Raw genomic sequence first — 16589 nt, forward strand, 5'->3', positions numbered from 1 at the left:
AGTGACAGAAGTCTAACTTGTACCATCTTAGTCAAAAGAAGAGAATTTACTGGCTCATATAACTGAAAAGTTCAGGGATTCACTGCTTCAGACATGACAGTCCCCAGTTATTTAAATGATATTGTCAGGCATCTGTTTCTTTTTTCTATCTCTTGACTGTTTTCTTTGCTGTTGGCTTTGTTTCTATGTCAGGTTCTCTTTCAAATGATAGGAAAGATGGTCCCAAGTATATTTGGATCAAAATAACCCTTATAACTCTAGTGTATTCCACTCTTTTTGCATCCATATCAGTCCCTTAAAAAAAAAAAAAAGAAGACCCCAAGTAACCTTCCCTGCAGTAAGTACACCAACCATTGAGTCCTGGGGAGCAGGAGACTCTGACTGGCAAGTCTTGGTCTTGTACCTATTCCTGAGATGAGAGAGGTGAGGTCTGATGATTGGCAGTCCCCACTGGAATCACATGGAATGGAGGAAGTGGGGCTCCTGAGAGGAAAGGATGTGAGGCTGAAAGCATCCTCAGGTGAGCTTAAGGCTATTGGTAGTGTAGAAACATTCAAAGCAAAAATAAAAATAGTATTGGTATCTGGTAGATACAGAAATAGAGAAACCCAGTCAATGCTCATCAATTACAGAGGGATTTAGGAAAAACTCAGAATGATTAAGGACTGAGCTGAAGCTTGAGGAAAGCAAAAGCCTAGTTAGATAATTTCTCTGGACAGTGCCAGGGATCTCTGGATAGATTAGCAGTTCAGAATGACTGTGAAGTTATTGACAGTTTCGATCTGTGGCTAAAAGACTTAGGCCTGACTCTGAGAAAAACATCTGGCCAACCTATGAGTAAGACTTTGTCTTCCTTACATGTGTGTAGCAGCAGGCAGGTCTGTGTTGAATGGAACAGAACTTTATCATGTGATAGTGACATAGCAGATGATATAAGTCTAATAGAGATGAAGTTAAGTTCTAGAAGGTGAGGAAAAGACTTGCAGAATCACACAGGTACTATGGGTTTGGGAAGTCAGAGAAAGAGTAAGAATGGGGCTAAAGACATCTTGGGTGGATCCGACACTAAGGCAGAGGCAGTTTGCTTCCCACCTTTCTGTAGGTTTCCTACTGCCAGAATTTCTCCACTTGGTCAGCAATTACACAAATTCTAGGCCCCTTCCCCAAACCACTTACTGAGTTGGGGTTTCTGAGCAGGGGGGTGGGAATGAATTTTTTACAATGCCAGGCAAGCCTAAGTTGCTCTAAGGTCCATGGCCACGGGGAAGATGAAGACATTCATTTCTCACTGACTCTTAGGAGATGTATGGGCCGAATGGCCCAAGTCTGACTAGAAAATGGAGAAGTTTTACAAAGATATTGTAAGTTCTTATATTACATATCTTGTCCAGACTCATTCCAATTTTGTCCCTTCTGTCACATGACAACACCCATTTCATTAAATACCAAGACAGGAGGGAAAATTGTGGAGCTTATTTTCTGACTGACATCCTGAAGTTCCCAACATCTTTCAAGGCCTTCAACACGAAATTTAACAAGAGTGCTTTTGAAGATTCCTTCTCATTCTAGTTTTATAAATCAGAGGACTGGGATTTTACCATAAAGCTGTAGACCTGAAGGTGTGAGGAGTGGGGAATGCAAAAGGAACAATACTCTTAAGTCATTTTGGGACTCACAGTAGTGTGGGCTGGTCCTAGTGATGTTTTTCTAATGAATAGAATACTGCTAAAGTGATGGGTTGTCAATTCTGAGATTAGGTTATTAGGTCAATTCTGAGATTAGGTTATAAAAAAAGTATACGTTGCTGTAACGTATACTCTTTTGCCCTCCCTGATGAAGCCAGCTGTCATGTTGTGAGCTGTCCAGTGGAGAGGCCCACATAGCAAGGAACAAAGGCAAGCATCTGGCTAGCAGCTCATGAGGAACTGAATACTATCAACAATCACAAGAGTGAGCTTGGATGCTTCCTCAGTCGAGCCTGTGATGATGCAGCCCCAACTGGCACATTTATTGCAGCCTTTGGAGAGGTCTGAAGCCAGAGAAAGCCCAGATTCCTGATCCACAGAGACTATGAAATTAAAAGCTACTATCTATGCAGCAATAAATACCTAGTATGCTGGGCAAGCAACACATCAATCCCAGGCATTGGGACTATTGGGAACCCCAGTGGAGTTGATAAAACATGTCATAAAAGGAGCAGCTGCAGGATAGCTGAGAAGGAACAAGCAGTTGAGAGTCTAGTGATGGTCTCAAGAGACCCCCAGGGAGGTGTATAAGATATATATGAAATATTTGCCAAATTCCCCATTCTCAGCATGGTGAAAACATAATAAACTCTATGGTCAGAAAGAAGTTCAAAGCCCAACTTTGTTATGAGTTACTTAAGTTGTCTTAACTTTAGTTTTCTTCTCTGTGAAGTAAGACTGCCTCTTATTTAGAGGATTGGCTGAGGTGCACATGTAGCACTGTGCCTGACACATAGGGACTCATAACACATGGTCTTTACTGGTAGCTTGAACAATTTTTTCTCCTCGTTGAAACTTTTTCCAGTCAGTATTTATCTGATTTATGTTTCTAAGACACCACCCTCATTTCTCGTTTTATCTTTCTGGCTACCCCTTACCTTTGCTGGTTCTTCATTTTCCCCAAGATTCCACATTAGTTTCCTCTTCTCATTTGCCATACTCTTCCTGAGCAATATTATCTCCAAGGAAACTATTCTTTCTTTTTCCAAAGTTCCTTCTGGTCATAAATAGGAACTTCCACCAACACTTTCACACATTTAGAAGCACTCATTTGGGAGCAAGCTTTCATCTTCTCCATACCTCTGACTGACTGTTATGCCCAGCAGTGGGAGTGACTTCACTTTTTGGTGAAATTGGGAAAAGGGTCTCTGTGTATAACCCTAGCTTTTGGTGTGCTAGAGTTCTCTCTCTCTCTTTTCCTTCCTACTCCTTCCTCTCACTCTTCACCTTCCGTCTCCAGGTCTTCTCTGGTATTCTCTTCTTGAAAGTAAGCATATCAGGCAAGCCTGGAATTGTCTGAATTGAACAGATATGTTCAATCTTGTTTAAATTAAAGAAATATAGAGTCAGATTAAACATTGTTGACATAAATGCTTTAAGAATTCAAAGTGTAAGATTATGGTATTTACCATTTCATCTCAGATAAGAAAGATTAAGGAAGGACAGAGTTTTATTTATAATCTTATGTTATAACCTACAATATTAAGTCTATGTTAACCTCAAGGCTTATTCAATTGTTTGCTATAGGAAATTGTGTTGGATCACTGAAGTTATAAACTGTATTTGTCCTAGGAAATTTAATTTGCTTACCAGCTGTGTGATAATTAACCCACTGACTATGACCTCATTGATTTTACTAAAGTTGACCTTATCCATATTTAAACTTTGTAAATTCCCTTTAGATAGGAAACTATTTCAGACTCTGTCTAGATATTTCTTCTTGCTTGTTGTATAGTTAAAATAAAATGCCAAATCTCATTCTTACACAGTACCACGAGTCCCAATCTAGTTTTTCCAATAATAATAAGAGTGTATTTTGATTTCTATCTTTTTTTCATATTTATTGATCAATTTTGAATCTGGAGAGGATGGATATGATAAACTGGTCTTTTTAAATCCCTGGCATAAGTTAAATTCCCTCGGGGACTTCTTTTCATTGTAACATGCCACTTGGTAGTAAGGTTGAAGAGGAGAGGATGAATAGGCCCCCTTAATTCTAACATGGGTAACTACCAACATTTTAGAAAAGACATCAGCAAGATGGCAACATAGGAGGATTCTGAATTTTCCTTCTCCTGCAGACACACTGAATATACAGCTACACATGGATTATTTCTCTCTGAGAGGAATACAGAGCTATTTGAGTGACTCCTACACATCAGGCAACTGAAAAAATACCAACATCAAAATGGTAGGAAAGGCTGAGACACATTCTCACCATAAACCCCACCCCTGGCACAGCATGTTATAATCAGGAGGGAACCCCAATATCCAAACCTAGCTTCTTGCTGAGGAGCTAAATGTGTGAACCACACATATAGCACCCCAACCTGTCCCTAAGTCTGCCACCCAAGAGACAGGTCCCCAGATCACCTAGCTCTGAGAGCCAATGGGTCTTGCATTCACAAGTCCCAAAGGACTATTACAAACAAGAAAACACTTGTTAACAGGCATGCAAGCACTCCCCATGGCTATCCCTCTGGGCTCAGTGCAGAGGAAGTAGACAAAAATGCCCATCTCCCAGTTTTTCCTGGAAGGCGTTTAACTGCATACTCTACCAGCTGCTGTTTGAGGGTCTGGCTTCTGTTTAGCTCACATCTAGGTGCTGACTGTGATCCTTCCTGAAGCCTGAAAGAGCTGGAGGGCACTTTCCCCACCTTCTCTCTTTGGCTCACTCCATCAGTAAAACCAAGTTGTCAAGGTCTCTCTGGAAGGAGCTTGTTTCCCCAACTGTTACGGCTGCCTCAGGGGACTGGCTCCCAAATCACCTACATCTGGGAGCTGATGGGACTTGGCATTCATGAATCCTCCAGGACTGCAAAAAGCAAAGTGGTGGTTCTTTATGGGTACACAGATACTCCCAGAAACTATTCCCTCTGGCTCAGCACAAAGTAAGCAAAAACACCTAGTCCTGATTTATCTCTGATAGGGGCTAGACTGCATATCTAACGTTCTCACTTTCCCAGCTGCTGCCTGAGGGTCGAGCTTCCAATTAACCTCTTTTGGGGAGCTGAAGATGTAGGCAGTTAGTAGTCCTCTAGGAGCCTGAATAGGCATATGGGCATTTCCCACACTTTGGGGACATTCACAGGTCTTGCAACACCCTCCACCACTGACAGTCATTAAGAACAAAGAGGAAGCTTGGACAATCACAAAGGTTTGAGAGGCAACAGGAGCCCAGGCTGGGCTGATTGCCAAAGTGTATCTCCTATACAAGGCCAGAAAGTCAAAACAGGGAGAGGTGGCTGTTATATCTAATAGGTGTTATATCTAATGCTCAGAAACTAACACAGAGAGTCAAGCAGAATGAAGAAACAGGGAATTATGTTTAAAGCAACAACAACAGAAAAAAAAACATAAATAAATCTCCAGAAACCAATCTTAATGAAATAGAAACAAGTAATTTACCCAATAGAGAGTTCAAATTAATGGTCACAGAGATGCTCAGTGAGGTCAGGAGAGCAATGCATGAACAAAACAAGAATTTCAACAAAGAGACAGAAATATAAAAAAGTACTAAACAAATCATAGAGCTGAAGAATATAGTAACTGAAATGAAGAATTCAATGGAGGGGTTCAATAGCAGACTGGACCAAGTGAAGAAAGGATATGCAGACTCAAATACAGGGCAGTGGAATTCATCCATTTAGAGGAGCGAAAGTAAAAAAGAACGAGAAAGAGTGAAAATAGCTTAAGGGTCTTATGGGACACCATTAAGCAGACCAACATATGCTGAAGGAGTTCATCACCACTGGATTGACATTATCAGAAATGTTAAAGGGATTTCTTCAAGCTGAACTAAAGGACACTATTGGTAACATTGGAAATATGACAGTATAAAACCTGTTGGTAAAGGAAATATATAGTTAAATTCAGAACTCTAATGTAATGATGGTGGGCAAACCACTTAAATCTAGTATGAAAGTTAAAAGACAAAAGTATTAAAAATAAATATTTAACTACCATAATTTGATAATGGATACACAAGGTAAAAATACATAAATTGTGACATTAAAAACAAAAATGTTGGGTGGGGGAAGAGTGTAAAAATGTAGGGCTTTTGTATGCATCCAAAGTTAAGTTGTTACCAGCTTAAAATAGACTGTTATAATGATAGGATATTTAATGTAAGTGTCATGGTAACTGCAAAATAAACCTATACAATTACAAGAGGAAAACTGAAAAATTCACAAATAGTAAACAACATGCTCCAGAGTACCCAGTGGGTCAAAGGGGAAATAAAAAAACCATCTTGAGACAAATGAAAATGAAAACACAATATACCAAAACATGTGAGATACAGTATAAGCAGTTCTAAGAGGGAAGTTTATAGAGGTGAATGCCTACATTAACCAAAAAGAACTCAAAAACAATCTAACTTCACATCTTAAGGGACTAGAAGAAGAAGAACAAACTAAGCCAAAAATTAGCAGAAGGAAGAAAATAACAAAGATTAGAGTGGAAATAAATGAAATAGAGACTAAAAAGACAATAGAAAAGACTGATGAAACAGAGATGGGGTTTTTTTGCAAAGATAAAGTTGATAAACTTTTAGTTAGACTAAATAAGAAAAAAGAGAGAAGACTCAAAGAAAATTAGAAATGAAAGAGGGGACTTTACAACTGATAACACAAATACTAAGGATCATAAGAAACTACTATGCATAATTATACACCAACAGATTGGACAACCTGGAAGAAATGGATAAACTCCTAGAGACACACAACCTACCAAGACTGAATCATGAAGGAATAGAAAACCTGAACAGACCAAAAACTAGTAAGGAAATTGAATCAGTAATCAAAAACCTCCCAACAGACAGAAGTCCATGACAAGATGGCTTCACTGTTGAATTCTACCTAACATTTAAAGAAGAATTAATACCAGTACTTCCGTAACTCTTCTAAAGAACAGAAGAGGAGGGCACACTTCCAAACTCACTTTATGAGGCCAGCATTACCCTAGTACCAAAGCCAGAAAAGGACACTACAAGAAAAGAAAATTACAGGTGAAAATCATTGATGAACACAGATGCAAACATCCTCAACAAAATATTAGCAAATCGAATTCAACATTGCATTTAAAGGGTCATACACCACGATCAAGTGGGATTTATTCCTGGGATGCAGGAATGGTTCATCATCTGTATATCAATCAGGGTGAATTATACAATAACCTCAACAAATATGAAAAAGCATTTCACAAAATTTCACATCCATTTAAGATAAAACTCTCAACCCAATGGGGAGAAAGGGAACATACATCAACATAATAAGGGCCATATATGACAAGCCCACAGATAACATCATAATCAGTGGTGAAAAGCTGAAAGCTTCTTCTAACATTAGGAACAAGACAAGGATGCCCACTCTCACCGCTTTTATTCAGTGTAGTACTGGAAGTCCTGACCAGAGCAATTAGGTAAGAAAAAGAAATAAAAGGTGCATCTGAGTCAGAAAGGAAGAAGTGAAATTGTCTGTGTTTACAGATGACATGGTATATGTAGAAAATTCTAAAGACTCCACCAGAAATCTCTTAGAACTAATAAATTCAGTAAAGTTGCAGGATGCAAAATAAACATGCAAAAATCAATTTCTATACACTGACAATCAACTATCTGAAAGAGAAATTAAGAAAATAGTCACATTTACAATTGCATCGAAAAGAATAAAATACTGAGGAATAAATTTAACCAAGGAGGTGAAAAACCTGTACACTGAAAACTATAAGATGTTGATAAGAGAATTTAAAGAAGACACAAATAAATGCAAGGATAGTCCATGGTCATGGACTGGAAGAATTAATATTGTTAAAATGTCCATACTACCCAAAGTAATCTACAGATTCAGTGCAACTCCTATCAAAATTCCAATGGCATTTTTCACAGAAATAGAAAAAAACAATCCAGAATTTGTATAGAACCACAAAAGACCCTGAATAATTAAAGCAATCTTGAGAAAGAAAAACAAAAAAACTGAAGGCATCACAGGTCCTGATTTCAAACTGTATTACAAAGCTATAGTAATCAAAACAGTATGCTATTGGTATAAAAAAAAGACACGTAGATGGACATGAATAGAGAGCCCAGGGATAAACCCATGTACATATGGTCAATTTTCAAGAAGGCAGCAAGAATATAATGGGAAAGGATAATCTCTTCAACAAATATTGTTGGAAAAACTGATATCCACATGCAAAAAATGAAACTAGATCCCTGTCTTATACCATACATAAAAGTCAACTCAAAATGAATTATAGATTTGAACATCAGACCTGAAACTATAAAATTCCTAGAAGGAAACACCAGCGGTAAGCTCTACATTGGTCTTGGTTATGACTTTTTGGATTTTACACCAAAATCAAAGGCAGTAAAAGAAAAAAATATACAAGTGGGACTACAATAAACTAAAAAGCTTCTGCACAGCAAAGGAAGCCATCAACACAATGAAAAGGCAACCTATGGAATGGGAGTAAACATTTACAAACCACTGATAAGAGGTTAATATCTAAAATATATAAGAAACTCATATAGCTCAAGAGCAAAACCCCAAATAACCCAACTAAAAAATGGGCAAAATAGCTGAATAGACATTTTTCTGAAGAAGACATACAAATGACCAATAAGTACATGCAAAGGTGCTCAACATCACTAATCATCAGGGAAATGCAGATCAAAACCCCAATGAGATGTTACCTCACACCTATTAGAATGGCTATTATCAAAAAGACAAGAGATAACAAATGCTGGTGAGAATGTGGAGAAAGGGAGCCCTTGTACCCTGGAGGTGAGAATGTAAACAGTGATTTTGGAAAACAGTATGGACATTCCTCAAAATATTAAAAATAGAAATACCATATGATCCAGCAATTCCACTTCTGGGTATGTATCCAAAGGAAACAAAATCACTGTCTCAAAGAGATATCTGCATTTCCCATGTGCATTGCAGCCTTATTCACAATAGCAAAGACATGGAAACAGCCTAAGTGTCCATTGATGAATGAATGGGTAAAGAAAATGTGATATATATACACAATGGAATATTATTCAACTTTGAAAAAGAAGGAAATCCTGCCATTTGGGATACTATGCTTGAATCTGAGAGGCAGTATGCTAAGTGAAATAAACTAGGCAGAGATGAGAACAGTGGCTGCCAGGGGGTGGGAGATGAGGAGAGTTTGGTAAAAGCAGCTGCGTAGCACAGGGAGATCAGCTAGGTGATTTGTGACCGCCTAGAGGGGTGAGCTAGGGAGGGTGGGAGGGAGGGAGACGCAGGAGGGAAGAGATATGGGAACATGTATATATGTATAACTGATTCACTTTGTTATAAAGCAGAAACTAACAAAAAAAAAAAAAACAAAAACTTCGGAAGTATTTTCCAGTTGTTTTCAGATGTAAGTTTGAATTATCCCAAACATGCAAAAATGTTGAAATTTATAAATAAAAAAGCAATAAAATGCACAGAAAATGAAAAAAAAAAGTCCTATTGTGTTCCTTTAACAGCAAAGACATTTTCATTAACAAAGAGCGATGTTCATGTTTCTCTGTAAATGCTATTGTTACTCTATTTAAACTTTGATCTTGAATAACAGTAAAAAAAAGTAAAATCTGTAGTAGAACTGTAAAATAATCTCTTCTATTAAAAATGTTTCTAGTGGTTTTACACAAACAGAAACAGTGACAAAATAAGCAATTATTACAGAGTAAAAAAAAAAAAGTCATGTACGTTGGTGGACACATACTAAGAATGCAATAAATGTAAATTATGATTACATGGAACTAATTAAAGATACTTATGCAATAATAAAATCAATAAAATGGTAAAAAATGTATAAAAACTTCCAGTTATAAAATGATAAGTTCTGAGGATCTGATGTATAAAATGGTGACTATAATTGATAATACTATTTTGTATAATTTGAACTTACTAATAGAGTAGAACTTAGGTGTTCTCACCACACACAAAAAAAGAAAGGTGTATATGTGATAGATGTGTTAATTTGATGGGGATAATCCCTTCACAATGTATAGATATAGCAAGTCATCACATTGTATGCTTCAAATATAGCACAATTTTGTTGGTCAATTTTACCTCAGTAACATGAAAAAAATAAAAAAGAACCTGTATTTCTCAAGGGGCCAAACTGGCTTTGGCCAGTTTGCAGCAGCTCTTTCAGGATAAAATCTAAATTCCTTAGAATGACACATGTGCTCCTCCGTGATAAAGCCTTCCAATATCTCTTCCAGTTTCACTTCCATTACGTTGTCCAATACTTACTATATTCAAAGACTGTGAGCATGGAGATCATGTTGTTTTATACACCACGTTATCTTAACACTCGCTCTTCTCTCTGCTTAGAATACCCTCACTCTTATAGACTTTCCTTAACTCTTCCTTTCCCTTCCCTTGCAAAGTTTTCTTTAGTGCCTTATCTGAGCTTGTATCTTCTATAACACTTGTCTGTAGAAGTCATAGCAGTGTTGTTATTAAAACACATAAAACTGTCAAGCATTCCTTCTCTGGACACCATGCTTTTGCAACCTGCTCTAGCCCTCCTTCCCATGGGGTAAGGAGTCCATGAGGCCAAGAGGATACATGGGTAACTGAGTCCCTGGGATTTCCTCTGCAAGTGTTCTTGAGACTGCCTCTGGGGCTTATTCTGGCCTCTTCCCAGTCTCCATCCTCCTGAGTGTGGTCTGCCCCACTGGTATGCACACCCATGTGCCCAATGGGTAGCTGAGGGCAGTTGTTGCCTAAGGAGAAGGATGCTGGCTCTCCCCTGACTGGCATATTCTGCTGTCAAACTGGGAGGAGTCCAGGTCATTATGAGACTATATACATAGAGAATATATATGATAGATAAAATAATAAGTAACTCAACAGTTTATTGACTGAATTTTATACCTCTTCTTAAATGTTTAGAACTCTGCTGTTGACAAAGACTCTCTCCTTGATCAACTTTAGTCAAGTTCCTCTTAGCCTTCTTCTTGACTTGGCCTCCATCTTGGGCCCCCTCCTCTTGCTGGGCCCAATTTTAGCAAGAATCTTGCTAAGTCAGTTTACAGAGAATCTCCCCACCTTTGATATCCAGTCACCCTGGCCTACCTTCAGCAAGAATCCTGTTAAGTTGCTTTAGCAAGAATCTCTCTACTCTTGTTGTCTCCTTCCTCTTAGTAATTTTCCATCCACTGACATTCTCATCCTATTCTTTGGCTATAAATTCCTGCTTATTCTTCTTATACTATACTGAAGTCTCCTTTTCCTCGATTGCAATAGTTTCTGAATAAAATCCTGCTTTACCGCTTTCACCAGTGTTTGGCTTCAGATCTCTTTGATGGTTTAAGAATCTTCATTTATATTCTCCTCCAGACTCCACAGATATTAGGGGTGGGCCTTTTTATTGAGCATTCATTATTTGCCAGTCACAATGCCAAGTATCATTTATCATATGATCCACACAATAGCCAATTGATAGGTCCTACTGCTGACCTCAGTTTACACACAATGAAACTGGGACACAGAGATGTTAAGAAACTTTGTCAAAGGTCTCCTAGCTCAGAAGAGTCAGAGCTGGGCCTGGAATGGAGCTACTGCCTCAGAGATTGGACTCTTAGCTTCTACAGGGCTATGAAAATGGCAATTGTGATTCTCATTTATTTTGAAGGGAATAAAACAGACTCATTAACCACAATTAGTGAGGTTGTCTGGAGAAAATAATCGTCTGGGAATCTGCAACAAATTGTTCAGACTCCAAGATTTGCCTTCTCAGACCTGAGACTAAACTACCATATGACCCAGCAATCCCACTACTGGACATATACCCTGAGAAAACCATAATTCAAAAAGAGTCATGTACCACAATGTTCATTGCAGCTCTATTTACAATAGCCAGGACATGGAAGCAACCTAAGTGTCCATTGACAGATGAATGGATAAAGAAGGTGTGGCACATATATACAATGGAATATTACTCAGCCATAAAAAGAAACAAAATTGAGTTATTTGTAGTGAGGTGGATGGACCTAGAGTCTGTCATACAGAGTGAAGTAAGTCAGAAAGAGAAAAACAAATACTGTATGCTAACACATATATATGGAATCTAAAAAAAAAAAAAAATTGGTTCTGAAGAGCCTAGGGGCAGGACAGAAATAAAGACGCAGATCTAGAGAATGGACTTGAGGACATGGGGAGGGGGAAGGGTAAGCTGGGACGACATGAGAGAGTGGCATGGACATATATATACTACCAAATGTTAAATAGGTAGCTAGTGGGAAGCAGCTGCATAGCGCTGGGAGATCAGCTCTGTGCTTTGTGATCACCTAGAGGGGTGGGATAGGGACGGTGGGAGGGAGATGCAAAAGGGAGGAGATATGGGGATATATGTATATGTATAGCTGATTCACTTTGTTATAAAGCAGAAACTAACACACCACTGTAAAGCGATTATACTCCAGTAAAGATGTTAAAAAAAACACAACTGCTTGCATTATCCTGTAATTAGTTCTGCCTTAAGTAGTATAACTGCATAATGGAAAGAGTGGGTAATCTTGTTCAGATGGGCGTTTCTTCAAATAAAGGAGCAAAGAAGTGGAAGGAATCTAGTTGAAACCTGAAAGGAAGTAGCTCTGTATCATTTAACAAGGAGTGTTAATAGGTGTGGGAAAGTAGCCTTTTGCTTATCTTGAGATGGAATGACAGTGCTCAAGAATTCCATCAACATATACATATCTTTACTCCTCAGATTTAGAATGTACACTACTGGCAGGCAGGATCCACACTGTGTCTTTAAATACTCAGAACAAATCTTTAGCCACTCAAATGCTAGAATTGTCATCTAATTTAGAACATCATTCCTTGTTGGAACTTGGCCCTAGTGGAAACTTTACAGATCTGCAGGCAAACCTGGGTTTGTGGTTTGCTTCTTTGCTCGTCATATTTATGTTTGTTCCTAATAAGATCAGTTTTTAATTTGAGAAATCACATCTTTTTTGGCTCTTCACATGACCGTGAATGTCACAAGCTCCTGATGATTTGTAAACCACAGTATACAGCAGCTGAAATGCATTAGTTTAATAATAAATACAGGGAAAAGTTTGATCTTATAAAGTAACAATTATGCAAATATCTCAGACTGAATTGTGGTCCTAATGGTTGCAGTGTTTCAGCCACAGCTGGTTTCCCAATGTACTTCAAGAGATTTTTTTTTTTTGCATGTGATTTTAAAATTCCAAATTATTTCCAGGATAATTCACTCTCTTTAAGATTTTCCTGCTTGCCCCTTACATGTTTTATCTTTCACAGTATTGCTGCATAGCTACCTAAGCAAAGCATGGAGGAAATCTTGACTCATAGATGGAATCAGACCTGCCAAGGGAGGGTCTGCCAAGGTCTTCTCCATCTCAGTTTATGGTAACTTTCTCCTCCTAGTTACTCAGTCCAAACATCAAGAAGTCATTTTTGTTGGGTTTTTTTTACCATATAGAAAAAGAACCCCGTTGGCTCTACCTTTCAAGTATATCCAGAATCCAATAACTTCTTATTCTTTTTCAGCCTGATCCTAGCCATGATCACCTGAGTACCTAGATTATTGTGGTAGAGACTATATGTGCTTTCTGCTTCCAACCTTCTCATCCTTCCTTCAAGCTCTTTTCCACACAGCAGTCAGAGGGATTCCATTAAACCTTCATCAGGTCATGCCACTCCTCTGACTTAAACCCTGTAACCATTCTTCATCTCATTAACAATAAAATTTAAATCTCCTCTCCTCTCCTTCCAGTTCTCTGACCTCATCTCCTATTGCTCTATCCTCCAGCATCACTGGCCCTCTTGCCATTTCTCAAATACTATTAGTGTGTGCCTGCTTCAGAACTTTAGCACTTGTTGAAATGTTCCTTTAACTCCATGTCTTTGCTCAAATGGAATTTTCTAAGTGAGGGATCCCTGACTACTCTGTTTATATTTGTAACTGTGTACAATGCTCCTTATCCCCTCCACTGGTATTTTTTACCACAATTATCTTAAATAATTTAATTTACTTGTTTCTTTTATTTATTTGCCCCCACTAGAGTATAGATTCCATGACAGTAGGGATTTTCTTCTATTTGTTCACTGATAGAACCCCAGAAATCAGAACATTATTTGGTATGTAGTAGGTGCTCAATAAATGAATATTGAATTAATAAATGAAGATGTGAATGAACTGTGCTGAAACGTGACTGTGACTTCTTCCCTCCATTGTTTAATTCTGGAACTATTGCCCTGAGCATGGAGAACAACAGCCATACCCAGATAGGTGTTTATGTATCAGAACACGTCTAAGCTTTAATGTTAGTAGGGGCAAAGGAAAATCATTTTTGATAAATTCTTCTGTCTGCATTACTCCTTTCTTTCTGTGACAGGGATAACTGAGGTTGACCATGAGGGATTTTAGAGGTAAATATTGAGACTTACAGGTAAAAATCAATTTTATCTAGAATTTTTGAGTCAAATCTCAGACTAAGAATCAACAAATGGTTTCAAAGAAATGCAGCAGGAAGCCTCTGGTAGTTTTTTTCAAGGTTTATATGAACAAATCCTTATGTGTGCAAGTGTTGTGGGTAGTTCTGTTGGTACTGCAGGACTGGGGTGAAAAATGTGTATTTTTAAACTTCTGTGATCAATTTGGGTTGGAAATGTAGCACCATACTTGGCTGCTCCATCTTCATAGTAGGTGGCATAATGGCCCTAGAGAATCATTGGTGCAGAAGATGCCTGTAGAAAGGGAAGAGTGTAAAGGACCTAGGAAGGTTCTATTCAACTTACACATTAAAAAAATGGCCATCCTTCCTTTTTCCCCCCTTTTTGGTTTAAAAAGGTCTCCCTGCCATTTTGCAAATTTTTTGTTTGTTTTTTTAGTTTCTTTATGATAATTTATGACTTTTCTGGGTTTTTCATTAAAATTTTACATGTTGAGGGACACTGTTTTAAATCCCATGATTCTCTTGTGCCTAAACTAAGTTTCTAAATTATATCATACGTGGGAACTGTAGCCAGGAGTTAAAAACCTGGCAGTTAAAAACTTGGATTCAGTACAGGTTTTCTAGCGTTCCCTGGAATCACTAACATGACCCTTGATGAGTGGGGGCTCCCTCTCTCTCGTTGCCAGTTCCTGGGGATTTCAAAGTTGAAAGTCGAATAAATACAGAACTGATGATGTGACTTTGTTTGGAAAATGTGTAATTTTATTTCTACATATTTCAGTTGTGTACTTTTTTGGTGACCAGTGTGAAGCTATCAATATATTTAGAAAAATATCTACATATAAATGTGTGCATACTTTAAAAATACTGTGAGCTCTAAAACATAAAATGTTTTATTGTCGTCTGTCTTTATATGGTAGATTACAGTCACTTTTGTTACTCTACAAGAGATTCCCAATCTGGGAACAAAAGCATTTTCATGTTGATTGTTGAAGATTGATTCAGGGTATGGAGAGATGAGTTAATGACAAAGAGCCAAGAATGTGAATTTTTTGAGAAGCTGTTATTGTCCAAGTACTATGTTAGGTGCTCCACTCACCTTGATCCATTTAATACTTCACAGCAATCCTATCAGGTTTTGCTGGGATTGCATAACTGGCCTAAAGCTGTGCAGAAATTGTGGTTAAGCTCGTATTCAAAGCCCCTAGGCTTGTATAACTCTGAAGTTCATGTTCTTTCAACTTCATCAGGCAGAAATGGAAGTCCCAGGGGCTTGAAAAATAAAGATTTTCTTGTTTCCTGGCCCAGTCGTTGACTCACTTGCTTCTCTAGCCCTCATCTCTTCCTGGTTTATTGAGAATCATGGTGCCATGTCTTAGGCTTTTCCTCTGCCATCTCTTTGGTTACTGCCTTATCGAATTTAGTCAAAGGTTTTTTAGTTTTTTTTAACTGCTGGTTAAAATGAAATGTCTTTTTTTTTTTTTTAAAGCTGTCCTTTAAAAAAAATTTTAGTTTTCATGGAATCCTTTAAGTTAAACAGGGAATAAGGTTCCACATAGAAGTTCTGGTAAAACTGGCTAAACAAAGGATTCAAGTAAGATTTAACTAAAGTACAAAGGGAAACCAGACTTTAAGTGGTTCTGAGCATTTTCTCAGAAAAATTGGGTCAAGAACTAGCATGAAAAGCTGTATCATTTGAAAGATATTTTCCCCTTTTTATTTTCAAGGGAATTCACATCAAAAATAACAAAAAACCCAAGATTATTTTGTTTTATGAGGTATGGTAAGGTGATGGGACAGGAACTGAGTATACTGCCAACAGGGCAGTAGCACTGAATGTGGGGAGTCAATGGCAGGAGAGCGAGGTGCAGCTTTGACAGTTGGTATTCCCATTCTTCCTTACGCTCTCACATCACAAGTTTCTGATCTGCAACAACATGGGGGGAGAGAAGCAGATAGTTTGAGGTATGAGTGGGCATAGAATGTTATAAGGTGCTTTGAAATAGTTTATTCAGCTTTTATAACAAGTGTGTGAAGTGGGTAGCATAGTGTATCACTTGGCCTTGCAGTGACCCCCAAATCTCTGTGGCTTCAAACAACAAAGCTTATTTGTCATTTACATTTAATGTAGGCTGTAGATGAGCTGCATCTCTGCTTCCCATGTCCTCTTCACTTTAGAATCCGGGCTGAAAGAGCATCCTTACACGCATACCATTCTAATAGCAAAGAGATGGGACAAATGTCACATTTCAATGGACAAAACATGTCACATGTCAGGTCCAAAGATGGTGGGGTGAAAATGTATATTCCTCTCTCAGGCAGATAGTAATACAATATACCACTGGCAAGTTTTATTATTGTGATCGTGCTTCTCATTTTACAGAAGT

This window comes from Lagenorhynchus albirostris, chromosome 18, assembly GCF_949774975.1.
Source record: "Lagenorhynchus albirostris chromosome 18, mLagAlb1.1, whole genome shotgun sequence".
Taxonomy (NCBI): Eukaryota; Metazoa; Chordata; class Mammalia; order Artiodactyla; family Delphinidae; genus Lagenorhynchus; species Lagenorhynchus albirostris.